The following is a 27980-nucleotide window of genomic DNA, read 5'->3' as shown; positions in this document are numbered from 1 at the left end:
CATAGTAATAATTTTATTTTTTTATTGAGTACAAATATCAAGGTGGACTATAGTTCGATGGGACTTAGGTCCTTACACTTATGATGTTTTTTAATTAACTTGTCACATATCTTTAGTGCTTAAACTTTAGGTTTGGACTAAATAACATGGTTACTCCACCCGACTCACTATTTACCGCTCCCTTAATTGGTGATTTGATATGGCTTGAAACTCAACGAGGAACCTTTTGGACACACCTTTTATCCGTAGATGTCGGTTATTGAGGGAACAGATGGAGACATCCCAGTTTTAGATGGCTCAATCTCACACCCAACAGTGGTGAATTGTCCTTGGGAGGTTAGGGTAACTGAATCCTACCCCCGCCGCTTGTTTTTGTACTCTTTTGCACTAGAGAAGTTCCACAGTCAAGCTATATCGTTCCGAAGGTTAATGTTCAGGTTTCAAATATCTACGCCTTTCTAGCCTCTACACAGGTAAACATCTCCAACCCAATGATTCTCCCTTGCTGAATTGGCTATGAATTTTCTGAATGGTATTGGATTAATTTGTTTGTTTTTTTCCTACAAATTTCCCTGTAGAGTTGGGCTCGAATCTATCTCGTTCCAAATTAGGTTTCCTTGCAATCTAGCATTCCCGGACAAGGGGTTTACACTAGCATTTCCTCAGCTACCTATTAATTCTCGGTAATACACTTTCCCAGGATTTTTCCCCTACTCTTTTAATTATGTTTTAGTTATTTGTTGGCTCTTACAATATGGTTGTGAATGTTTGCAAGTTAAGTCCTAGTATTTCCCTCATCTTCCACATTCTGCAGACAAGGTCCAGGGCTTTCACAACCTCGTAGGGTTTCCAAGTCAGTTAGCAGAAGACTTTGATCCCTCATTCTCTGTTTACATGGTTGGAAGGAAGCCCAACCTAGTTTCTCTGCCTTCTCTTAGGAAATTAACCACTGGTTAGTCATAATTTTAAGCAAGTTCCCATGGTTATATCCTACGATTGGAGTGTTGGGGTTTTCATTGTTTCTCATTAACTGGTTCTAGATAGCCTACCTTGCTACTGTAGCTATTTTATAATTTCAAATTATTTAAGTTTTTACTGTATTATGAACTCCCGCTAGTATTTTGGAGCTACTGAATCTATTTAAAATTTTGGGCTCGCTGCCTTTAACCTTGGTAACTCTATCTTGGCATTGTAAGTTCTCAGCCATAAACGTTTTGGCCCATTTTTAAAATTTTACTACTTGATGTAATGAGATGGTTTCTTCTAGTTTCCTCCTGTCAATAATATTTATAATACTCCATGGTTTCCTATACTGGACTATTCTGTTTAATATTTCATGATAATTTATCTAGAAACTGAGTCCAGTGGGGGACCAAACCCAACTGTGGGCTCTTTCTCAGCGGCGAGGTCTCAACATCCTCATCTCCTACAGTGTTTTTCTTGTGACATTTGTTTTTTGCTAGTACTTGGTTCAACTAGAATATGTTAATTATGCATGTTGTTGTGCTAAATATTTTAGTATTCTTATAACTTACTTGTTATAGAATTCACCTATCAGATATTTAATCAAGGGTTTATCACAATTCTCAATTATACTAGATTCACCTGGAGTTTATAGTATTAGTTTCAAGTTTTCCATCAATCAACCCCTCAAGGATAAATTCTCTCCTACAACCAGAACAATTCTATCCAACTCTTCTTTGAGTATAGGATATCGGAGTGAGAACAACTCCTCTCTCCTGACCTGGAACCCTCCAGATTCCTTTTTCTTTTCCAAATTGGGTAACGGTTGCAGTCTTTCATTAATTGATTCAATGACCCCATCTCAACCAACTACTACCCGATTAGACAATTTATGAGTTCATGGAAATGGTTAAAAAGAGAGTATGTTATCCATTCATGATATTTCTTTCAGCAATATTGTATCTAAATATCACAAAACTCTATAATTAATCCAATCCTTTTATTTTAGTAATATTATTCATAGAATCTTCACAATTTAATATTGAACTTTCTACAGAAATTCTTCACAATTTATTATTGTGCATACTACATAAATTTCTTCACAATCTAACACTGATCATACCACATAAGGAAGAATCCATTCATGAAAGTTCTTCCAGCAATATTGTATCTAAATATTACACAACTCTGTAATTAATCCAATCCTTTTATTTTCAGTAATATTATCCATAGAATCTTCACAATTTAATACTGAAATTTCTACAGAAATTCTTCAGAGTTGATTATTGTGCATACAACAGAAATTTCTTCATAATCTAACGCTGATCACACCACATAAGGAAAAAAATAACTTAAGCATAGCTCATTGTTTCTAATATACTGAAAACTAGGAAAAAGTACAAAATTGGTAAACCACTTATATGTATCTCAGTTTTCCCAGAATTTCAATAGGGTTGAGTTGATACTCCCAATCGCGAGAAGGACAATTACATCCTCTTATCCCACAGAGCTTCCACTCCACAAAAGTATGCACAATTTTTTTAGAGTAAAGTATCCGGCATCAACACTACAATCTAGCCTAGGACCATCTGAATTATGTATGTTCTAAAGTCTCCATTGGCTCATGTCCAACTCAAGATTTACTCCTTGGCAGCGTCCTGCCAGTTTTCCACATAGCTTTCTTTTTTGTCCCTCTAAACTCCAAGAAGGAAGAACCCCCCTTCCTATTGAGATTCCTCTTTTCTCAAGGAAGGAAGGGGTAATTTTCATAACCTTCTAGAAGTTGGATTTCATTACAGTTTAGCCTTAAAGAATTCAAAATTTTCATAACCGAATAATCATGATTGCATAATTAAATGTTTAACAAAAATTCTACTAGCTATGACGAGCCCCAATTACTATGGTCTTATGTACTTCGGTAATATAAATGTCGGTGAATCAGTGTCATCCAGGGGTGTTACATCTTCCCCCCCTTTGGTGAAATACTATCCTCGGTGTTTATTCTAGCCCATGAAACAAGTCAAGCTAAGCCAGTCTCATAAGACTTTTGTCTTCCCAGGTGGCTTCCACTGGTCTAAAGTGTCTCCACTGCACTTTAACCTAGATGATAGCTTGCCTCCACAACATTTGTTCTCTCCAGTCGAGAATACGCATAGGTTCTACCAATAACTCCCTATTCAGTTTGATCTATCAGAGCATTATTATTATCACTAGTTTATATATTCCTCAAACAATTGTACAAATATTTTTTAGAATTTAATTTATACTTACTTGTATATCTTGCGAGTTTATAATGTGTCTCAAATCATACTGATACTTCTTTAACAGAAAAACATGAAATACATTATGAACCTTTATATGGCTTGGAAGGGCAAGCTGGTAAGCTATTGGCCCTATTCTTTCCAATACTTGGAAAGGTCCACAATAGCGGGATGCTAACTTAGTACAACTACTCCACTGTAGAGTGTTCTTCTTAGGTTTTATCCAAATATAAACATGATCTCCTACCTGGAATTCTTTGTAAGTTTTATTTTTATCTGCATAAGCCTTCTACCTACCTTAGACATATTTTAAATTTTGTCAAACTCTTTTCATGTCTTGTTCCATTTCTTCCAACATTTTAGGCCCTACAATCATTTTTCCCTTTGTACGATTATAGTTAGTGGGCATTCTACACTTCTTGCCATACAATACCTCATACCGACTCATTTGTAATGATTCATGATAACTATTATTATAAGAAAATTCAACCAAATGAATATATTCCTCACATTTGGTTAGTTGTTGCATTACGTGCATCTGTAACATATCTTCCAAGACTTGATTTACTCGCTCAGTTTGTCCATCCATCTGAGGGTGATAAGTAGTACTAAATTGGATCTGTGTACCCAACCTCGTAAAAAGATCTTTCCAAAATGTAGATGTGAAATTTACATCCATATCAGAAATTACTACCTTTGACATACCATCTAACCGAAATACTTCCTTCATAAACACATCTACAATGTCCATAGTTTTATAGGTAATTTAACAGGAATAAAATGAACAGTTTTGGTTAATTTTTCCACTACTACTATGATGGAATCATGTTGTTTCTGGGTTTTGGGTAATATGGTTATTAAATCCAATGTAATTACCTCCCACTTCCATTTGGGAATAGGAAGGGGATGGAGTAAACCAGCGGGGTGTTGATGTTCAACCTTAACTTGCTGACACTCCAAACATTTAGCTAAATATACAATTATATATTTCCTCATTCGAAGCCAAAAATACACTCTCATAATTGCAGCGAACAACTTTTGATACCTAGGGTGGGCAACATACGGGCTATGGTGAAATTCATCTAGTAACATCTGTTTAATGACCATTTGATTAGGAACATAAACCCTTCCCTTGAAAGTTAACATATTTTTATCATTTATACCATACTCAAATTGTTTTCCAGAATATTGTATCTGCTTAGTTTGTTGTCGTAAGAATTCATATTCTGGATCCTTAAGAGAATTTCTTTAAGTTGTTCTGACACATCAAATTTAATGTAATGGTACTGAATTTCATAAACACATTGCACCTTCGTACTTAAGGCATCAACTACATAGTTTTACTTCCCTTAAAGGTGTCTTATATCAAAGTAAAACCCACTCAGAAACATAGTCCACCTAACTTGTCATGCATTCAAATTAGGTTTTTTTAAGAAACTAGTTAAACTATTATGATTTGTCATTAACGTGAACTTCTTCCCCAATAGGTAATGGAATCCTACTTTTAAAGCATGTACCACCGCAGTGAGCTCTAAATTATAAGTCGATTAATTTTGCTCATTCTCTTGTAACTTCCATGATTCATAGGCTATTACTTTGTCATCCTGCATCAAGACATGCCCTACTCCTTCTTGACAAGCATCCGTAAATACAATAAATTCCTTTTCTAGATCAACAACTTTTAATACTAGAGCTGATGTAAATAAGTGTTTCAATTGTTCAAAACTGTGTTGACACTCAGTTGTCCACCTAAAAATTCTCCCTTTCTTTTCTACAGATGTTATGGGGTAGGAAATTCTATAAAACCCCTCCATGAAATGATGATAATAACCGTCTAATCTCGTAAAGGACTAAATATCTACAACATTTACAGGAACATGCCAGTCCAGGATAGTCCTCATATTTTCTTAAAGAAGTCACCTTCAGAGGATATTACATGTCCCAGATATTGATTTTTTTTCTTAAAGAAGTCACACATTTACTGAATTTAGCATAGAGCTGGTTTTCTCTTAAGGTTTGCAAAACTACCCACAAATTCTCCTCTGCAATCTTTTAAAAAATCAAAATATCATGGATAAAAATTAGAAAAACTTGTCTAAATAGGGGTGGAAAATCCCATTCATCAAACTCATGAAGGTTGCAGGAGCGTTTGTAAGCCTAAAAGGAAATACAATAAATTCATTGTGTCCATAACGTGTTCTAAATGCGGTTTTACAAACATCCGCATCCCTAATTCTGATTTGGTGATACCCCGATTGCAAATTGATATTAGAGAATACCGAGGAACCTTTAACTTGATCAAAAAAGTCGTCAATCCTTGGTAAAGGGTACTTATTTTTTATGGTTAGCTTATTTAGCTTCCTATAATCGATACACAGGCTCAATGTTCCATCTTTCTTCTTTACAAACAACATCAGTGCCCCCCAAGGTGACACACTAGGTCAGGTGTACCTTTTATCAAATAGTTCAGACAAATGTATCTTCAGTTCAGTTAACTCAAGTATACTCATACAATATGGTGCCTTCGACACCGGGGTAGCTCTAGGAATAAGTTCTATAGTAATTTCAATACTTATTTTTGGGGTCATCCCAATATCTCCTTAGGAAACACATCTACAAATTCCTGAATGATAGGTATATTTTGTAAGGAAATTAACTTGTCCTTAATGTTAGAAGAACCCACCTATATCACAAAAACTTGGAAACCTTTTCCGACGCAATTCTTCATCTGATTAACAATGATGGACAATAGCTTAACTATTCTCTTAATACCCTAAATTTCTTTTCTATTTCCTTTATCTATGAGGAAAATGATAGTTTTGTCTTTACAGTTTACTAGGGTCCAATGTCCCTCTAGCCAATCCATCCCAATCAACACATCATATGATCCTGGAGGTAATATATTTAAATTTACCTTAATCTGTTATCCCCCGATATCATCAAGTTAACCTTCCACTTTGACTGTCACCTTGCGTTTTTCCCTAGTGTTCAGTTGCACTAGCCACAAATTTTTAAACTTAATACTTGATAGTTGATACAATTCAACTGATTTCAGACTAACATAACCAAGACATGGTCATGGGTCAATTAAAATAGACACACATTGGTTAACTATCTTACCTTCAAACTCCACCATGGTGGGTTGATATTCTGCCTGATGATCCTCCAGGGAAACATTGATCCTTGGTATGTTTCTAGCCACTTCTTCGACTATAGAGGCGTCCTGAATACTTACAGTGAGTCTCGTTCTGGTGCGGTGAAGACAACTCTTATAGTAGTGGGGTTCTTGAGACTGCCGAGGGGAGGCTTCTCTGACTTCCGAGGTTCTAATTTATTTGATGCTTCAACTTGTTTAGGTTCACTTGGTGCTCTGGTTCATTGTTGAACCTTCCCCAGGCTTCCTCCCATAGATTTTATGGGTGCAGATTTTATCTCGGTAGATTTGGTATTCTTATTATTACTTAGAAAACCCCTTTATCCCTTTTTAACCAATGAGCCTTTACTATTCTCTCATTTTTACAGCATCTGCTAATAGAAAATGCAAGGCTTTATTATGGTCTTGTCCATCATATTGGGATTATTGAACTGCAACCTTTCCTTCATGAAAGTTGACAGACTCCTTACAAAGCGCTACACCTTTTCCTTTTTTTATTGTATGTAAGGAACATAACATAACAAAGAGGTAAACTTGGCTATAAATTGTCACATATCTTTAATGCTTAAACTTTGGGGTTTGAATAAAAAACATGGTTACTCCACCTGACTTACTGTTTACACAAAACCTTCTGGACACACCTTTTACTCACAGATGCCAGTTATTGAGGGAATAGATGGAGACATCCTAGTCGTAGATGGCTCAATTTCACATCCATGGTAGGTGAATTGTCCTTGGGAGGTTAGAGTAATTGAACTCTACCCTTGTCGCTTGCTTTTTCACTCATTTGCACCGGAGCAGTTCCACAGTCGAGCTCTAACATTTGGAGGGTTAATGTTCAAGTTTCGAAGCGCTGGGCCTTTCCATCCTTTGCACAGGTAACTATCACCAACCCAATGATTCTCCCTTGATGAATTGGATGTGAACTTTCTAAATGGCCTTGGATTAATTTTTTTGTTTTTTTTCCTACAGGTTTCCCTATAGAGTTGGGCTCGAACCGGTCTTGTTCCAAATTGGGTTTCCATACAATATATAATACCCAAAGCAGGGGTTTGCACTAGCATTTCCTTAGATACCTGCTAATTCTCGGTAATACGCTTTCACATGATTTTTCCCCATTACTCTTTTAATTCTGTTCTGGGTATTTGTTAGCACTTACAATATGGTTGTGAATGTTTGCAGGTTAAGTCCCAGGTTTTCCCTTGTCTTCCACACTTCATCAATAGGGTCCAGGGCTTTCACAACCTCGCAAGGTTTCCACGTAAGTTAGTAGAAGACCTCACTTCCCTCATTCTCTTTTTACATGGTTGGAAGGAAACCCAACCCAGTTTTTGTTCCCTCTTGCAAAAAATTAAACGGTTGGTGATGCGTAATTTTAAGCAAGTTCCCATGGTTATATCTTACAGTTGGAGTGTCAGGGTTTCTGATGTTGCTCCTTAACTTGCTCTAGATAGTTGACCTTACTTCTGTAACATTTTGTAATTTCAAATTATTTAATTTTGAATGGTATTATGAGCTCCCACTAGTAGTTTGGAGCTATTGAATCTATGTAAAATTTCGGGTTCTATGCCTTTAATCTTGGTAACTCTACCTTGACATTGTAAGTTCTCATCCATAAAAGTTTTGCCCTATTTTTCTAAATTTACTACTTGACATAACGAGATGGGTTCTTCCATTTTCCTCTCGTCAATAATATTTATATATGGCAGTGTTTTGAATTTACAGTTTATTCACTTTTTTCCTCCATATTACATTTCCTCTTTTGGTTTCCTCAAGGCACCATGACACAACAATTTATAGTACTCCATGATTTCCTATACCATTGTTTTTTTTAATATTTCATGATAATTTATCTGGAAACTGAGTCTAGAGGGGGACCAGACCCAACTGTTGGCTCTTTCTCGGCAGCCAAGTCTCAACCTGCTCAACTCCTACAGAGTTTTTCTCACAAAAATTGTTTATGCTAGCACTTGGTACAACTAGAATATGTTAATTATGCATGACGTTACGCTAAATATTTCACTTTATCGAATTCACCTATTGAATATTTAATTAAGGGTTTATCACAATTCTCAATTATACTAGATTCACTAGACGTTTATAGTATTAGTTCCCAGTTTTCCATCAGTCAACCCCTGAGGGTTAAGTTCTCTCCTATTGTCCAATTGGAATAGTTTTGTCCAACCCTTCTTTGAGTAAAGGATATCAGAGTTAGAACAACACCTCGCTCCTCACCTGGAACCCTCAAGATTCCTTTCTCTTTTCCAAATTGGTTAACAGTTACGGTCTTTCATGAAAAATATAAAATTTTAGGGGCGAATCTTAGCCCTTGGGAAAAATTTAAGGGTTTTTATATTTTAGAGCGATTTTTTTTATATTATACCCAATTTTTATAGTTAGCCCAAAAACTATTTAAAAAATAAATAAATATTATATTTTTGCCAATAAAAATAACACCATAAAATCTGTTTTCACATGTAATTTTTTTTTTCGAAGCCCGATTCCCCTGGTTTTCACCTATAACTTTATTTTCAACCTTGATTGGCCCTGGTTCACCTTGTTTTAGGGTGGGATCTACTTCAATCGACCCCCAAAAATTTACAAGCTCGATTCCCTTCATTTTCGCCTGTAATTTTTTTTTAACCGTGATTGGCCCTTATTCAAACCATCTCAAGGTTGGATTTGCTTCAATCACCCCCTGATTTCCAAGTCTTGGCACTCTCTACCATAATCTATTTCTAGAAATCGAGACCTGATTAAATTTGCCCTTGATTTTAGACGGTTGGTTGCATTTTCATCTGTATTTATAGTGTGAGCTTGATGCACCCACCCTGGTTTGGATGAAAAATTATATATTCATTGAAGTGGGCCTATCGTATGCTCAGCAGAACTAAATTTTCCTTTCTTACATTCAGCTAATAAATATCCATGAAGTGGGTGGACAAGCTCGCTTGAGCATGTGACCCTTGAAGTTTCCCATTAGTTAAACCCTTGATTTCCCATTACTGATGCGAGTATGGCTTCCCGAACTTGTTCACCTACTGAGCGATTCCGTATATTTTCTTCTTGGGAGCATCCATCGCCCCTGCATATGTATTTAAAACTGGAGGCTTCAACCGATATATATTAATGGAGAATTTTTCAATGTGAGGTGTTTTGTAAGCACCACCATGGCGACCTTCAGTGTGTCCTCACATCCATGATTAGAAACCTCCATATTTCGGGGCCAACACCCTTAAACCCTAAAAAACTATATCAATTTCATGCAGAAGAAGAATGTCAATGTTTATAATGTGTAATTCTCGCATCGACATTGAAAAGGTCCTGAACGATGAATGCGATGTGTAGTCATAGACACAGGAGAAAATGCTAAGAGAGCTCTGCGCTAACGTTGTTCCTAAACACATTCTAAAAAGGTACATTTCATTTCTACTTCCATTTACAGTTGAAATAAATGTTGCAACATATTTCACTAAAAAATACTACACATTTTAGTTGAAGGTGGCATTTCAAGCCTCAACTACTACAATTGGTCCATTGTTATCTCCCAATTATATTAAAAAAATTGCTAGAAACATAGGGGATGACATAGGATGGTAGAGTGCTAGTTATTGTACTGTTACAGATTTCTTGGATTGGATTATTTTCATTGAATACCTCATAACCACAATATTTCTTTTTAAGAATGAGTGAAGAAAGGTTTGTATGTCAATTGACTCCAGAGGGAGGAAATTTTAAATTATATAGAAAATTTGATGATGCCAACTAGTACATTAAATAACATCTTCTACAAATGATGCTATACATGTATTCCAGCCTCGTTATGGTAGGATATAAGGGTTTCACATATAGACGAAAGTTCTAGCAGTCTTGGATGTGAAGTTCAATATGCTACTAGTAACAGAGAAGACTAAATAAACTAGAGGTTTACTGGTGACCTGGATTGGCTTGACATGTGTAGGATTTACATATAGACAAAATAATAAATAGTTAGTTGTCTTTGAAGTAAATTTCATTATACTTCCAATAACAAAAAGGTTTGAGTAAACTAGATGATTACTAGTGACATGGACTGGCTTGATGTGGATGCCCTCAATTGTAGGTCTAATGGTTACACTCACTTTTCCTCCACAACCCCTTGCTACTCTTCCACACACACTTGTCGTACTTTAATGTAAACTAGATCCCTATGTTCTACCATGTTTTTTACCATAGTCTGTAAATCTATTGTAGCCCTTCTCTCCAACTCTAAAAGCACACAATGAATCTAAAACACTCCATTCCCATAAATTGTCTTCTTTCTTCTTAGACTTTTTTGTTGAATAAATACTTCTTCTATTATATCGAAAATATGTACAAAATGCAAAAATAAAATACGTAAAATATGTACAAAAACTAAGAAAGAAATCAGGGCATATTTCTTAGTGCTAATAACACACTGACAAGATTAGAATAAGTAAAAACATTCATTGGTGGGATGCTACTTTGTGTCACTCTAGAGTCTAAATAGTTGGTTTTGTCCACCCCTATGGTATCTTGGAATTTGCTTAGAATTAATGTTTTCCCCCTTTGGAATCTAAGGTGTAAGTGTATTTTTCATAGTAATATTAATTTTCTTTTTTTCTTCCCTAAGATTTGGTAGGAAAAGGTACACTTTCAACTCCAAGCCAATGGATTGATGTGTATCTTGTCCAACTTCCTTTGAATATCCATGTCTGAGAGAGTCTAAACTGTGCTCCAACTATTCATGGTTTCCATGTATGCCACATGCCACTTCCCGAGCTTCATGTTCCATTATCTCCATTATTCTTGCCATGCCTTCCATAGCTATTTGATTTTCTTGATTTTAAGGAGGAACATGGTGTGAAAATTGAAAGTCATTCCTTGTCTATTTGAGTTGAGTTTTTCTAAATTGTCAAATTCTAGGGTTTGACTAATCTTGCTTCTTGGACAAACTTATAAAACCATGTTTGCATTGAGAAGTTAAGGAGCTAAATTATTGGGTTGGCTATGCTGCAGATGCTTGGAACATCTCTAATCTGTGGACCTTGGTTGATTTCTAGGGCGAACCATCTTCCATCTTTTTTGTCTCTCACTTGAGGCCCTAGCGACAAGATTTGTTCACATCCCCCCACCTTCATGTGTAGAGATTCTAGTGAATCCCCATGTATGATGTCTGGATCCACTGGACATGCCCTTCTTGAGTGCCTAAGACGTGTACCACACTCAGAACATGCATACTCGGTACGCAATGTGAGAAAATGCATTTATTAGGGTAAAAACCACACAATGTAGTGGTCTTCTGGGTTCCTTTCATACATCATCATTTTGGAAAATTATGAGGTTGTATGCAGAGAAGGAGAAGCTTGAAACTTCAAGGATTTGTTGCACTAAATTCTGCAATTATTTTTGTCAATTTGTCATTTCTTGAACAACAACTTTCTTCCACAGGAATTATGTCTCAATCATCTTATCTATGTAATATATTTTGATGATATTGAATGAGAAACTATAGTTTTAACTCCTGCTTTTATGGTTCTATATGTATGATCTATGGTGTATTCTTTTGTGTTTGAAGTAGTTCTATTTTCTAGATGTTATATATATATATATATATATATATATATATATATTGAAGAATAAATTTACAAGATTCCTCTGTCTTCCCCAGATCCCCGAATGAAGGATAGTAGTAACTGCCAACTGCAGTAGCAGCTAGTAACCCAGTAAGCGAGACATGATCCCACAACCTTTTGGTGATTATGCCTTAATCAGGAGCTGGATGATCTAACCCAATGGTATGTGTGTGTGCACTTTATATATATATATATATATATATATATATATATATATATATATATATATATAGGTGTATATATATATGAAGAGTGTGTTTGCACACACACATATATATTGGTCCACTGGAATAAAAATTGTAATTTCTATTAAAAATAGATATTACGCTCTACATATGTTGTTGTAACAACATTTTCAAAATCACCACGACCACGTTCTCTAATATATTTCTATAGAAGTTCCAAAATGGACTCTAATTCAACAAATAAGACCCAAAAAACTCTCACAACCCTTGATTACAAAAGCCCACAATCACAAGATACCTCCCCCAATGAATCCTATCACAAAGACATCTACAAAGAACATCATAAATAGTCCCAATTATTACATATAAGGAAGCCAAAACTGCTTCTCCAACTCTCAACAAAATAGAAAAAGTTGTATGAAATAGAAAACAGGAAAAAAAGGATTATTAAAATATACACACATACATTTACACATAGATGTATATGTATCATTCCCTATTATGGTTGTTTCATGTTAGGTTAATCACGACTCAATGAAACAATGATTAGGTTAAATTTGATTTGGTCAAAATGGGTTCACAATAGATAATTTATAGGTGCATGCTAGTGGGTAGCCCATGGCATTAACTTGTAATGTAGCCTATTTAAAGGCTTAAAGTACTTTATTGTAAAGTTCTTGGGTTATGTTAAGATGGCTTGGCCAAAGTGGCCAAGGTAATAAAGATAACTTCGAAGGTTGGTTGTCTTGGTTAAGGGTTTCAAGGGTAGAACTCTTGTGAATGTGTTTGATTTATGCTTATGATGTACTTTGTTCTTAGTATATATTAGAGCCTGGTATCCTTGGACTTCATCATTGTGATGTCTTAAGGGTTTTTTGAATGGTGACTAGGATTTCTCTCTCATGATTTCTATATTTTAGTAATGGAAGGTGATCTATGTGGTGTATAAGAGGAAGATTGTGATATGTGCTAGATTTGGGTAATATTGCGAGAATGGATGTGATAGACCGTTATTGTCTTTGTGCAAGGAGAAGGAATATGTTAATAATGGATGTGATCTATGCATGTTTTCACGATGATATTATTTTTCTATGGTTGTGTGAGTGATCAATTTTCTAGTGAATAATTTGATATGTTATTGAAGTATAGATCTATCAGGATGAAACAGTTTGAGATTGGAACTCTATCCCTTTGTGCATGGTGAACTAGGGTGTAGAAAATGTGTGCCTTCTGTCATTGAGAAGTGGGTATATTCTTCTCAGTACTTCCCAAGAGCGCATGAATGGACAAAGGCATTGTATCGAGGATGGTGATTTTGAGAATAAGTAGTGGAATCCTTTAGTTTGTGGTCAAAGGCCCAGTGTTATGGAGAATTTCGTTGGAATATAAATACGGATCTCCAGTGATGGTAGACATCATGTTTCAATCTGTATGATTTGGTTTGATTAGATGCAAGTTCATGTGTAGCACTAATTGCATAAAAAGCATTTGATTAATGCATTAAATCTGCTTATTGCAATTTTTTTTCATTTCAGATCTTTGTTTTAAGGGTATGTTGTATGTGGCACCAATTAAGTTCTCATTTTGGATATATCCTTGTAGCCTGGTCAAGGATAATTTTTGTTTTGTATAGATGCAATCCCAAGAATTAAAGGTCTTTATTACCATTGAATAGTCACTAGTTTATGTGAAAAGGGAAGTGGAGTTTTCTGCTTATGTGTCCAACCTCGATCCTGATTGGTTCGTTAGTGCAAGTGAAAAAATTATGGGGGGACACTATGGTGGAAATAATAGGAACTCATCCTAATGTATTCATTATAGTTTTTCATACAAGGGAAATCATATTGATGTTTTCCTGGATGGGAGATGCACTACAGGTAATAGTAATGAAAAGTGGCCTTAGTGTTGACCCTTGTCGCTATATAGACATTGGTTGTAACTGCAAGATATTGAGTCTTTGAGATTCCTTGAGTTGACATAGAAAGAGGGTCCAATGAAAAAAATAACTTAAATATGATGACAATGTGGAAATTGATTGGAGTTCAAAATTCAATGCAAAATAGAAATTTGACCTTCACCCTTAAAGGTTTTTCATATCTTAGCCCTTTGAATTTGCAGCCTTAGGGATGTTGTAAAGAAAGGTACATAAAAACACGGAAAGAGAATAATGTTCAACTTTCAAACAACCCAAACTTCCCAGCAATTCATGGAGAAAATATACCAACCTAAAGGGATAAGTTTCAGCCTTTTTAGAGAAATTTATCAACCAATAAGCATATCTGAAAATACTCTTTTAGAACACCAATAGAAAAACTACAACAATAATATGAAAACAATAAAATCATCCCCCATTATTATTTACTTAGATGTAAAATCATGTAACAATTATTCTTTTACTTATGTCAATTTATCAAGACATATATGGTTGGAAATAACAATGCATCAATAACATATATAACTGAAAAATAAAATCTTGAAATTGCAAAGGTTTTGGATAGGTGGATAATTAATTAATGTTCTCAATATGATGTACATGTAAATTCTAAAGCCTTCTATCAAGACTAGTACAAATCCTCCCATCTCACCAAACCTACCTAAAATCAACAAAACCCTAGCAACCAAGAAGATCTAATGTGCATGTCACTCCAACACATCCTCCAAGGACTAATTTCCTCTCTTATACTTCTTGAAAATTACAACTAAGGATTTTATGATGAAAATATAATATCCAATTGCCGAGGGATAAACCTTAACCCTAGACTTCCAATATTCTCCAAGATACTCCAAAAAGACTAAGAAACCCTAGAGAGAGAGAGAGAGCACATGTGAAGACTTTAGAGAGGAAGAGAAGCCAGTGTGCACTCTTCTCTAGGTCACATTCATAATAATAGTGAATACAAGTGAGTGAATTAACATGTATAAATGAAAATACTCTCCTTCATTTATTTATATTAGAGGTATGGAAGGCCAAGAATACAATGTGTGCCTCAGCCCTTTCAAGCAAACCTACAATGTGTAGCTATAGCCCAACACAATTGAGACTCTATGCTCTAAAATATGTGTCATGTTCCAAGGTAATGTTGTGCACAATAATGGCTCCAAGGTGATGTAGTTATGCAAGGCATGTATACATCCCTCCATTGCAAGCCTCTATGAACTCCATCCTCCTAAGAAATATATTCCACTGGGTCCATTGCCTTTGCATGAATGTTGTCGAAGCCCTAGGCATCCTCTAGCCATCTCCAATCCTCTGATCTACAATCTTCCCAAAAAAATCAAATGCATGCCTAAGCTAGAGCCTTCAACTCAAGGTCCTTAGATTTTTGTTGTCCTTGGAAACCAAGCCTTCTGCAACCACGCTACTGCCTCTCGATATGTTAGATCTTCTTCTTCAGATTATGGATTAGTTATACCAAGAATGTCATTAGGGGATAAATTATTAATTTATTTTTAGGTGAAAAATGTAGTTCCGCCCATGAATCATTTTAATTCCTTTTTTCTACGCTCACTACTTTATTGCTTCTTATATGTGTTGAATCTTTCAAAACAATGTAAAAATTTATGCCAATGCAGATATACCAATCTGAATGTCAGTTGTCTTCTTATTTCATTATCATTGTTCATGCAAAATTGAGTCAAACATATATCGATCATGTAAAATTAGTTTTCATTCCTCTGTTTTCTCTTTGCATGGAATATATTTTAGTACTAACTTCCATCTAGATTGGAAATAGTGAGTGAAATGAAGACTTGGGAAAAACTGAAAGAAATTTTGAAGGTCCTAGCTTTGTGATATCCTTTTCTTATCTCTATATATTATTCAATTCAATTTATCTGTGGGATAACTTGATACCTGGAAGCTACCGAAATACATGTCATTCTTGAATAAATTCACTAGAATTCTTTCTGCAATAATTAGACAAAGCATTAAGGCAAATGGGGAATTTATTTTTGAGAGTAGATGAACAAGAGTTCCACATACTTGAGCTGAATTCCCTCAGTTATATGTTGAGGTTGTTTGCATTAAGAAAACATTTACATTCCCATATATTTATTACATTGATGTCCATAGTTTCTACTATTGAGGTCATCTATGAAGAACTTGGATTAGAGAATGATGACTTTTTAGAACAAGTTAAGAAGAAAATTTGTGATAAAAATCCAAATATATCATGTCTCTTGAAACTTGTTTAGGAATTACCTAAACATTTTTCCCTTGAACCCATACCTCTCAGTGAAGAATTTTGAGAAATTAGAGTTGTTTTGATTGTTCCAGAAAATAATTATCAGCGTCCTCTTAATTTTTTAATAGGCATGCCTATTGGAATTACCTTGCACACCACTTTTCACAATGTAACTATTGAACACACAATTTGGTTGTTGTTGGTTTTGGGAGACTCGGTACAATATAACCAAATAGATGCCAATGAATTTAAAGGAAATGATGGAGTCAATTTTAGTTCAGTTATTGTGCCATTTTATGTTGAGAAAAAAGTTGCATCGTGTTTCTTAGAATTTTTTGTTATGATGGAATGCCCCTTTCAATTTGGGAGAGTTTTATTAAATAGATTTTAGGCTGGTCCAAAAGGGGAACTTGTTTCACTATCCAATTTGGAAAAAATTGATCTATTTGCATGTATCAAGAAGAGATCAAACATATGAATTGAAAATATTTCTTGTCAATGTCATTTTTCTCTCCCTTGTGCAAAGGGAAATCACCTTTATGCTTCATTTATAAGCTACCTCTCTTTTTTGTTTTTCTTACTCTCTTTTATTGGTATATATTTATCTTTTATTCTTTTGTAATATTTCTCCTATTCCTTTTGAGTTTTCTGATGTTGGGATACCTTGTAGACCTAACTGCACATCCAAATTAGGCTTCTTATGCTACTACACTAAACTTTTGTCAATCCCTTCCTACTCCTCACACGTATGACTATTTCTAGCCCTAGAAACAATCCTCTTCTTCCTTGGTTTTGTCTCTTCTTCCTTCGCTTGTGAGGTTTCCTTCAACGCTGGAGTAGGAGACCTTTATTAGCCTATTTTCTAGCCCAAACCATAAATGATATGTCACTGCACTTTAGCTGTTGATCTAGCTGCATTCTTTCCTTTACTCCTTCGCACGTGTGGCTATAGAAACCCTAGAAAGAAGCCCCTTATCTTCATTGTTCTTCCTTCTTGTAACACTGTCTTTATAGCCCCTTTTCTCACATTTTCTTCATCCTTTAAGCCTTCTTCTCCCTTGCAGATTTCAGAGATGAATGTGTCCAAATGAGGAGTGGACAACCTCTATTTATAGAGGTATGTCCCTCCTCCTTGAAGCCGACATGATTGTCCCTAAAGCTGACTTGTAGTTGCATTATATTTCAACATTCATTCATCATTTTTGCTTCTTGTAGATTTCGTTGGTGCTAGGAGAGGATTTGACCATGGTAAGAGTTATTTACTTGACCTTGTATGATGACTTACATGATGTAACATGCCCTCAAAGGGTCTTTTCATAATTACATTTTGACTTTGACTCTCTAGAAGCACTTCAAAATGTGCTTAACCTATTTTCAATGAGAAAGAAACTCATTAACAAATAATACAAAAATAATTTCTCATTTCTTGAATAAGTAAAAATATAAAAATTAAATTTATGAAGACCGAACCTAGTCACATTTTCTCCAACAGAAGGGAAATTAAAACCTGAAAGTTTGGTTAAATTTTGATAGGGCAGAGAAATTTTTGGTCAACGGATTGATTAATGGCTGGTCAATGCCCTAACAATCGCTAAAGTCCCTACAGTGCCTATGGCAAAGACTAATAACTTAAAGTTATGAATACAACACCAACTAAAATGAAAGGATGCAATTTACCATGGTGGTCATTCAGTTATGAGTAAGACTCTGAAATCCAAACTTTGGATAAAATTTGGGTGAAGGGAAATTGCAACCTGAAAGTTTGTTTAAATTTTGATAGGGCGGGGAAATTTTTGGTCAAAGGATCGATTAATGGTTGATCAATGCCCTAAAAATCGTTAAAGTCCATACAATGCCGAATTTCGGGACTAATAACTTAAAATTATGAATACAAAACCAACTAAAATGAAAGGATGCACTGTACCACAGTGATCATTCAGTTATGAGTTGTGATTTCACTAGAAAAAATCTTAATTATATTACTCCATTGCTGATATATATTCTTTTAAAAAAATTACCAAAATTTACTATTATTTTAATAAAATTACCAAAATTTAGCAAGGTTTTCTCTAGAGGGACATTACAAGTGGTACCAGAGTCACAACTTCACTTCTATAGCTAAAATAATTTACCAAATGAGGAATGAAATAAATATCTATGTTATAGAGCTAAGGCAAATAAAAGTGAAAGATCCATGCCATGAGAAATTGAAATAAATTTCATTACATTAACATATAAACATTGACATAATTATTGTTGGGGTACTCTTAGCTATGAAAACTAATACTTCAGGCGTTTCGGAGAGAGAACAGTTGTTTGGAAAATTCATTTAATAAGATATGTTAATTGGTAGATCATATCCTATAACTATTGGATATGAAGTAGATAGAGAAGTTATGATCTGTAACAACAAGGAAGCATATGTGTAGAAAAATCTGGGGACATATACATGTGTAATGTTGTAAAGTGATAATTCCTATACTATTAAAAAATTATAAGACCTCAGATAGGTGTGTTTAAGAGAGAAGGCATGGTGTTGTATATGGAATCATCCTGAAGAGTATAGGATTATTTGCATGGTGATTACCACCCTGAAGAGTATAGGATTATCTGCATGGTGATTGTTAGTTAATAGCTCAGAGACCTTTTTGTTAATTTTGTAGGTTTTAACCCCATACATAAATTACCTGCATACAAATTCTAAAACACAGAAAATAAACAATGCGAGAGCATAACACATAAAACACATATACACAGAGATTTTCCACTGGATCCCAAAACCGGACTACCAGCCTGATTTTTCATTATATTCCTTTCAATGTTACAATACATATTTATACCTGCTGAAGCATCCAATACCATGGACTGAAAACCATCGCATCCAAAACTATGGACCGAAAACCATCGCGCCCAAAATCATGTGCAAAAATCATGCACAAAACCATAGGTGGGTCCGCCCATCCTAACATAGGGTCCCAGACCCCATAAAGTGGGGTTACCTGCACCCCTCAAACCCCCCAGTTAACTACGTGGGCTAGTTGTGGAAAGAATATAACACAACCCAACATTCTCCAACTTGTTGTTTTCTTTCCACAGGGGGCCACATCAGAGATTATTCATTTATCCAGCCTTGCAACACCCATTATTTCTCTACACCAAGAGAACTTCTCAGAGCTCACAGATTTTGTCAATGCATCTGCAGTATTCTTCAAACTATCCACCTTTACCAGCAACACCTTTTTGTCTTCTATCATATCCCTCACAAAGTTATACTGAACATCAATGTGCTTTCGTCTATGAATGATATGCAAGGTTCGTTGCCAAGAAAATTGCACTTTGGCTATCACAGTCTATCCTTATAGCTCCATGTACTAACCTCGTACTTGAACACAATCTCTTCAACCAAACTGCTTCCTTGCTTACATGAGTGGCTGCCATGTATTCTACCTCTGTAGTTGATAGTGCCACTATAGATTATTTCTTACTAATCCAACTAACTGCACCTTCAAATAGGTTAAACACATACCCACTTGTAGATCTTCTTTAATCTAGATCTCCAGCCCATTTAGCATCAACAAAGCCACAAATATCCAACACTTTGTCCAATCCTGGTCTTCCTTGGTAGCACAAACCATAATCACTAGTGCCACGCAAATACCTGAAAACTCGCTTCACTATTGTCCAACACGCCTTCCCTAGTTTTGACATAAAACTGCTCAATACTCCCACTGCATGGGCAATGTCTGGTCTAGTACAAACCATTGCATACATCAAACTATCGAATGCACTTGCATATGGAACATGGGACATGTCCTCTTCCTCTTCTTATGTCTTGGGACACTGTTCAGTAGATAACCTCACACAAGTAGGAATAGGAACCTTCACCAGTTTACTATCCTACATATTAAACCTCTACAATATTGTCTCGACATACTTCCTCTGGTTTAACCAGAGCTTCCTCTTTGTCCAATCTCTTTTAATTTCCATGCCTAAAATATAGTTTGTACCACCAAGATCTTTCATATCGAATTTGGAGGACAAATGGGTCTTCAAATCCTGGATAATTTCTTTGTCATTTCCAACCAGCAACATATCATCCACATATAAGACCACATAAATAACATGGTCACCAATTAATTTAAAATACACACAGTGACCTGCTTTGCTTTTGGTGAAGCCAAGTCCTCGTATAAATGTATCAAATTTCTGATACCACATCCTTTGTGACTGTTTTAACCCATAAAGAGACTTCTTTAACATGCATACCAGTTCTTTCTTACCCTTCATTGCAAAGCCTTCAAGTTGTTTCATGTAGATCTCCTCTTCCATATCCCCATGAAGAAATGTTGTCTTCACATCCATCTGTTCTACCTCAAAATCAAAAGCAGCAGCAACAGATAAAAGTAATCTAATAGAAGTTACCTTGGAAAAAGGAGAAAAAATATCACCAAAATCAATTCCAGGCACCTGGGAATAACCTTTTTCTACCAACCGAGCTTTGTATTTCTCCACTTTTCCTTCTGCATTTGTCTTTTTTTTGAACACCCATTTGCTACAAATGGGTTTCCTTCCAGTTGGCAACTCCACCAGATCCCAAGCCTCATTTTTGTGCAAAGACGACATTTAATCAACCATGGCCTCTTTCCATAGTTTTCCATCCTCTGAATCCACTGCTTCCTTCACAGTTCTGGGATCATCATCAGTAACAGATAAAGCAAAATTTGAACAGAAAGTAGATGGACTATACCTTTCTGGCTGCCTTCTTTCTCTAAGTGATCTTCTCACACCCGAAGTTTGTGGCTCTTCATCTTTTGATTCCTCCTTTGCTGTAGAGTATGATTCTTCCTTATTTAGCTCAAACTCTATCTTCTCGGGTTCCTTTGGTTGGACTTCATGTTTAATAACATTTTTCACCTCTCTGAACACCACATCTCGGTTGTACACAACTTTCCTTGTTACTGGGTTTCAAAGCTTATAACCCTTTAAACCATCCTTATACCCAATAAAGATGCACTTTTCAGATTTACTATCCAACTTGGTTCTTTTCTCCTTTGGAACATGTACATATGCATCACATCCAAATACCCTCAGATGTGAAAGAGAGGGTTTTTTACCAGTCCATACCTCTTGTGGATCCTTATCCTCCAATGCTAATGAAGGTGAGCTATTGACCAGGTAACATGCCGTCTCCACCGCCTCTGCCCAAAATTCCTATCCTAACCCGGTACCACTGAGCATGCTTCTTTCCCTTTCCATCAACATCTTTTTCATTCTTTCTGCAACTCCATTTTGTTGAGGTGTATATGGAGTAGTCTTCTACCGTTCTATACCACACTTCTGACAGAATTCTTAAAATTCCTTACTGCAAAACTCTCCACTGTTATCTGTCCTTAGTACCTTTATCTTCTTCTCTGTCTGGTTTTCCACTAGAGCCTTAAATTCTTTAAACATGTCAAAGACTTCAGATTTCTTCTTAAGGAAATATATCCATGTATTCCTTGAGAAGTCATCTATAAATGATACATAGTACATAGACTTACCCAGTGATGGAACCTTCACAGGTCCATACACATCACTATGAACAAGCTCTAATATATGTTTCGCCCTCTTACCACCAGTGGGGAAACTCACCCGATTCTGCTTCCCATATGCACAATTTTCACAGAAATCAAAATCCAGAGAGGTATTACTCATACCTTCTACCATACCTTTACCATGAAGTATTCAAAGGCCCTTCTCTCCAATATGTCCAAGCCTTTTATGCTACAACATGGTCTTCTCTCCAGAGACCACTAGATTTTCTACTCCATTTTCAGGAACCATAGAATTGTTGCACCCATCAATAACAGTGCTACCTTGCAGCTTGTACAGAGGTCCAATCCGAACTCCTCGCATCAATACCAGTGCTCCCTGAACCATTTTGCAGGTATCCTTCTCGAACACTGTTTTTACACTTGCATCATCCAGCTTGCTAACAGAAATCAGATTTCTTGTTAATGCAGGAATATGTAGAACACCTGCAAGTGTTCTAACAATTCCACCTTGCAACTTCAACTTTACTTTTCCGTGCCCAATGATTCTAGCCTTCCTATCATCCCCCAAGAAGACATCACCACCATCATATTTTTCATACTTGCAGAACCACTCTCTATGGGGAGTGAAGTGAGAGGATGCACTTGAGTCAATCAACCATACCTCATGATCTACATGTGTACTTGAAGAAGCCAAGTACACATCCCCACCTTCATCTGAGGTGGTTTTCGCCTCTGCAAAAGGAGCATCATTAGATCCCTTTCCTTTATGAGGAGCTTTAGATTTACAGTCCCTTTTGTAGTGCCTTTTCTTTCCGCATTTCCAGCACACCACCTTTACAGGTTTTCCTGGAGATTTAGATCTCCCTCTAGATTTATATCTCCCACTCGATGACTTATTTTTTTTCTATTCTGGGACCTTCCTTGTACAGACAAGGCATCACCATTCTGGATCTCCATATTTTTCCGTCTCGTCTCCTCCATCAGCAAGGATGAGACTATTTCATCAAACTTCAAGGCAGTTGCATTACTACCTATTGCAATAACCAAACTATCCCACGAATCTGGTAGAGAACACAACAAACTGATGCACTTATCTTCATCTGAAATTTTAATATCAATAGATAATAACTCACTCACCACAATATTAAATGCATTCAGATGCTTTGTCAACGAGTCTCCATCTTTCATCCTCAGGTTATACAACTTTTTCCGCGGGAACAATTTTATTCACCAGGGACTTAGATTGGTACAAAGTCCCTAACTTGTCCCACAAAGACTTCGTCAAAGCTTCCCCTGATACATTCAACAATACTGAATCTGAGACACACAATCATATTGTACTCTTTGCTTTTTGATCCAACTTCTTCCATTCTTCATCGGACACTCCTGTTGGTTTAGTACCCGGATTTACCGTGATCCACTGATTTTTATCCACCAACAGATCCTCCATCTTGAGTCTCCACGACTCAAAAATCTGACCATCAAATTTCTAGATTTCTATCTTTCCATTGCTCGCCATCTCCTTTTACCACTAGAATAGATCTCACAGATCTCCCACTGAACATGTGTACCATAGGCCTGAGCAAAACCCCTAAGCAGCAAAGTCGTCCCCTTGAAGCCAAAACACCTCTGATAACAAATGTAGGTTTTAACCCCATACATAAATTACCTGCATACAAATTCTAAAACACAGAAAATAAACAATGTGAGAGCATAACACATAAAACACATATACACAGAAATTTTCCCCTAGATCCCAAAACCGGGACTGCCAGCTTGATTTTTCATTATATTCCTTTCAATGTTACAATACATATTTATACATGCTGAAGCATCCAATACCATGGACCGAAAACCATCGCATTCAAAACCATGGACCAAAAACCATCGCGTCCAAAAACATGTGCAAAAATCATGCACAAAACCATAGGTGGGTCTGCCCAACCTAACGTAGGGTCCAAAACTAAAATTTTCCAGGGCGCTGCCCCAGAACCTATAAAGTGGGGTGACCTACAACCCTCAAACCCCCCAGTTAACTACGTGGGATAGTCGTGGAAAGAATATAACACAACTCAACAAATTTGCAAAAAAAAAAATAAACTTTGATACATAAAATCAATATTCATAAATATGTCATATGTAAAAACATTTAGTATAGATTGATAAGGAAGGAGACAGGTATGAGAGGGGTAAAAAGTATTTTTGGTGACAAGATAAGTAATATTTAATTGTTAAACTAGATACATTTGGAAGGTAATCACTTGACAAGTATAAACTACCTTATACACATATGCTAGTTGTTGACCAAAAGGCAGAAGAAAAGCAAAAGAAAGGTGGAAGGACAAATCTAGAAACTAGATAAGGTTGAGTTTTCAAGTTGATAAGCTTATAGGTTGAGTATTCAAGTCGATAAGGTTATTGAGTTATCAATAGAGGTTTATGGATCTCTTGGTTCTAGTATGTTCAAGAATAATCATATGTGCCTATAAATTGAATGGTTGTACAACATTTTCACCTCGATAAATTGCAATTTTAGCTTGTGTCAATTGTATCTCGTGTTTTTAATCTCTACTATTCTAACTTGTTACGAGAGTATGAGGTGAGATTGCTAGATCAAAGTAAGGCCGAGTAAGGGTGCTTCATAGGGAATGTGAGTTGTAAGATTTTCGTGAACTTGTGGCCACTTGAATTTCTATTGTGGAAGGTGTTTGGGCCGAATATTTTGATGATAGATTGTTGTTGCTTATCGATTGCTCCGTGAAGATCCATGGGACCTTGTTGCATTACTGGAGATTGTTGGTAGATCGATGCATATAAGAGCATGTACATTTGTTTTCTGGAGTTGATAATTGACTCAAGACATTTTGGTGTGGACTACAGGATAAAGACTTGAGGGAATTTGGCTACTGTAGAATTCGACAAGATAAAGGCGTAGTAAGAAAAATTTAACATGGGTAAATTCCATTACCTTCACATTCTAAATAATTTTACAAAGTTTTAAATTAGCATTTGCACCAAAAGGGTGCAAATACATGCCGATAAAAATGTAGATGAATGTAGAGTGACGCAGAGGTAGCACTATAGGAAACAAGGATATGGACGTAAAAGGAATGAGGAATAAGGAGGCTAAAGTATTAGTAAATTAGATATTTCCAATTGGGTAAAAGTGCATTATAGAATCTACAATATATCATATTTCTATCACCTAACTCATAACTAAACTAGAAGCAATATTTGAGGAGACACCATTGTGATATTCTACCAGATCCTCTAATCAACATCGTGGAAATTATGATGAGAAGTTGTTTGGATAGGGAAGAAAAAAAATAAATTCAGAAACACACATTTCATAGGGTGCTCAAAATCCTAAAAAATTGAATTGGTGTCCTTCTCTACTGCAATTTAAGGAATCCGTGAGTATTTTTATCATGTTGTGATTTTGGATGGGAAACAAATGGATTACATGCTCCCATTATTATTTTTAAGTTTAGAAAATGAATCTTGGAAGACTAGATAGGTTGAAAAGGACAACAATTTGTTTTGTTTGAAAACATGGAAATTTTGAAAACTTATGGCTATTGGAATTTCAAGGAAGAGCACAGATGATATCATCGACTCCATTTTATTGTTATAATTCATCTCCATCTTGAATAAACTTAAATTAAACTAAATAGAAATTAAATAATTACATACTTTAATGTATGTGATAATTAAATATAAAATAAATAAATATATGTAAATTCATTTTAGCTTTTGGATTTATCAAAGCATAGAAAAGTGCTAAATTTGTCAATACATAATTTTTTAATATAAAAGAATTAATACACAATAAAGAATGAAATATATATATATATATAAGAACGTCTCTCTAAAGTGGGTTGTTGGTACCAAGCCAACCCACATGTATACTCAAGAGTTCACAAGGCTCAAAGCCAATATAACAATATTTAAGACATTATAACTCATCATGTTACTAGCCAAGCTTTGAACCTAGTTGGAGAAGATAACAACCATTATACCCAACAACCCTATATAAATCCAATTGACAAAATTTAATCTTCTTAATATCACATCAAAATATTATCACTCAATTATAATACTTTTATTATTATTTTTTAAAATTTATAACATAATTTTCTCTATATTTTATTATCGTAATTCAATTTATTATCGTAATTCAATTATATTTAATTTGTTATCATATTTAAATATAATTTATATAAACTTATATACATTGATGAATTACCAGAAAAATATATCATTGATAGAAAATTTACCAAAATAAATATTATTTAATTATTTAATATGTAATTATTAAACCAATAGCTTAAAAGGTTCATTTTAATAACTTGAAAATCTTATGCAGGTAGTTTGAAAAATAAATTTCATGAGCATTAAAAAAAACCCAATTTTACATAATCTCTAAAAATATATTAAAATTTATAAATTTTATTATATTTAAATTTTAAAATATAAAACATAACTATAAAATTCAATGATTAAAAAGTTAAATCTTTAATTTAATTTAATATCTATATATATATTTAAAAAATAAATTTATAATGTTATTTGTTTCCTATGCATCAACAATTGTCAACACTTTTAACCTGAACCGTTTGATCAAGTTTGACAGTTTCAACCGTTGATTTGAATTTGACTGCTTTTTCCAAATATTTGAGTTGCCTTCTTTCCACCTCGAGTTCTGTTGTGCATTGAACCTGGCCCTTTGAGTTGCATTACTGTTTTTTCCAATTCTTTTATCACTCTCGAAGATATGCATTACTGCTTTTTCCAGTTCTTTTGTATTTTCACTGCTTTTTCTTCCTCTTCTTCCGCTTTTGACAGTGTTTTGGCAACTACCAGGCTTCATCTACCATCACCTTTGATGAGAAACTTAGAACATTGACCTCAGCAGTGGATCCGGATACTGTCTCCTGCAATCCTCGCAATCTTTTTTTAATTTTTAATTTTATTTTTTAAGTTAAACTTCTCGATGAAGTTTGAAAGGTACATAATATTATATATGGCTCTATCAGATTACAGGTCAACATATTCCATCTTCAAGGCACAGCCAGAGAAATAGTTGCAGTTCATCCTTCGTTCAAGCGAGTAATGTCAACCCAGGACAATTTTTTCAAACAAATACTCCTTCTGATCGAGATACGAGTAATTTGCCTGATGTTCGTGTGAGTAGGTTTGTGGGTTCAGATCATGACATGGAAAAATCTTTGTTTGCTTTAATCGGGATTTTCAGTGCTGGAAAACGAAGATCTTGTAGTACTTTCCACTCAAGCAATTACTATAGCACACAACCAAATCTTTTGCATGATTTTAGTGAAGGTAAAACGCTTTTTAGATGTTCAAAAAATATCCTTGCTTTCGATATCGTTTGCAGAATTCATAATTTTCTTTCTTGAATCACTTTTTGCGAACAACAGAGTTGGACACAGGCAAAGTCCATTCGGAGCTCAACAGTGTTGCTGCTGGTCAAGAAGAAATCATGTCTGCCAGTAGAATGGAGAGCGAAGACCTACCAAATATATGTAAAACTAGTTAAACCAAGAGGTATTGTCAGCCTTTGAAATGCATTGTGAACGTTTTTATTGATTACAATATTACACGTTGCACTTTTTTTTAACAGCCAAGCAGCTACACCATTGCCATGTCCGCAAGTAAAAATGAATGTAAAACTAAAGATTATGCATGTCACCTTCATTTTGGGAACTGTTTTAAAATTATTATGAGTTTTCTTTGAAAAAAAAATAGCGTTAGGAGTTTAGAAATATTCAATGCTCAATAAGCCAATTCCCATCTTTATTTTCAGCGTCACTCCCAGCAATCATTGGAGGGATTGAAGGGGCTTTTAAGGTCGATGGCCGCCACAAAAATATATCAAACTCTTTCCATACTTTGCAAAACTTCAATTATCTAAAGTGTGAAATCTCAAATTTTTTTTAAGTGTAAAAGATAAATTTTACGAGCTTCTCTTTCAATCCTTCTTTCTCTCTCAATCTGCCTTTCATGTTTTCTGTTCCTACCGATTTTTTTTTATTTTTATTTTTT

At 35.2% G+C, this 27980-nt stretch overlaps 1 long non-coding RNA gene across 3 annotated transcripts; it reads left to right on the top strand.

Moving 5' to 3' along the window:
- Window positions 1-282: 282 nt before the first annotated feature.
- Window positions 283-27251, top strand: LOC149265026 (uncharacterized). Of its 3 annotated transcripts, XR_016250570.1 has the most exons (6): window positions 283-473; window positions 579-683; window positions 7033-7256; window positions 7351-7467; window positions 7561-7639; window positions 26954-27251. It is a non-coding gene; the product is annotated as an uncharacterized LOC149265026 (long non-coding RNA). The 3 variants fall into 3 exon arrangements; XR_016250558.1 differs by lacking the exon at window positions 26954-27251 and having other exon boundaries at window positions 7561-7956; XR_016250567.1 differs by lacking the exons at window positions 579-683; window positions 26954-27251 and having other exon boundaries at window positions 7561-7956.
- The last annotated feature ends 729 nt before the right edge of the window (window positions 27252-27980 follow it).

The sequence above is a fragment of the Pinus tabuliformis genome, chromosome 6 (assembly GCF_031772625.1).
Source record: "Pinus tabuliformis cultivar Carrire ecotype Pingquan chromosome 6, CPIR1, whole genome shotgun sequence".
Taxonomy (NCBI): Eukaryota; Viridiplantae; Streptophyta; class Pinopsida; order Pinales; family Pinaceae; genus Pinus; species Pinus tabuliformis.
Note: the sequence above shows the minus strand (reverse complement) of the source record. Positions and strands in the feature narration are given on the sequence as shown.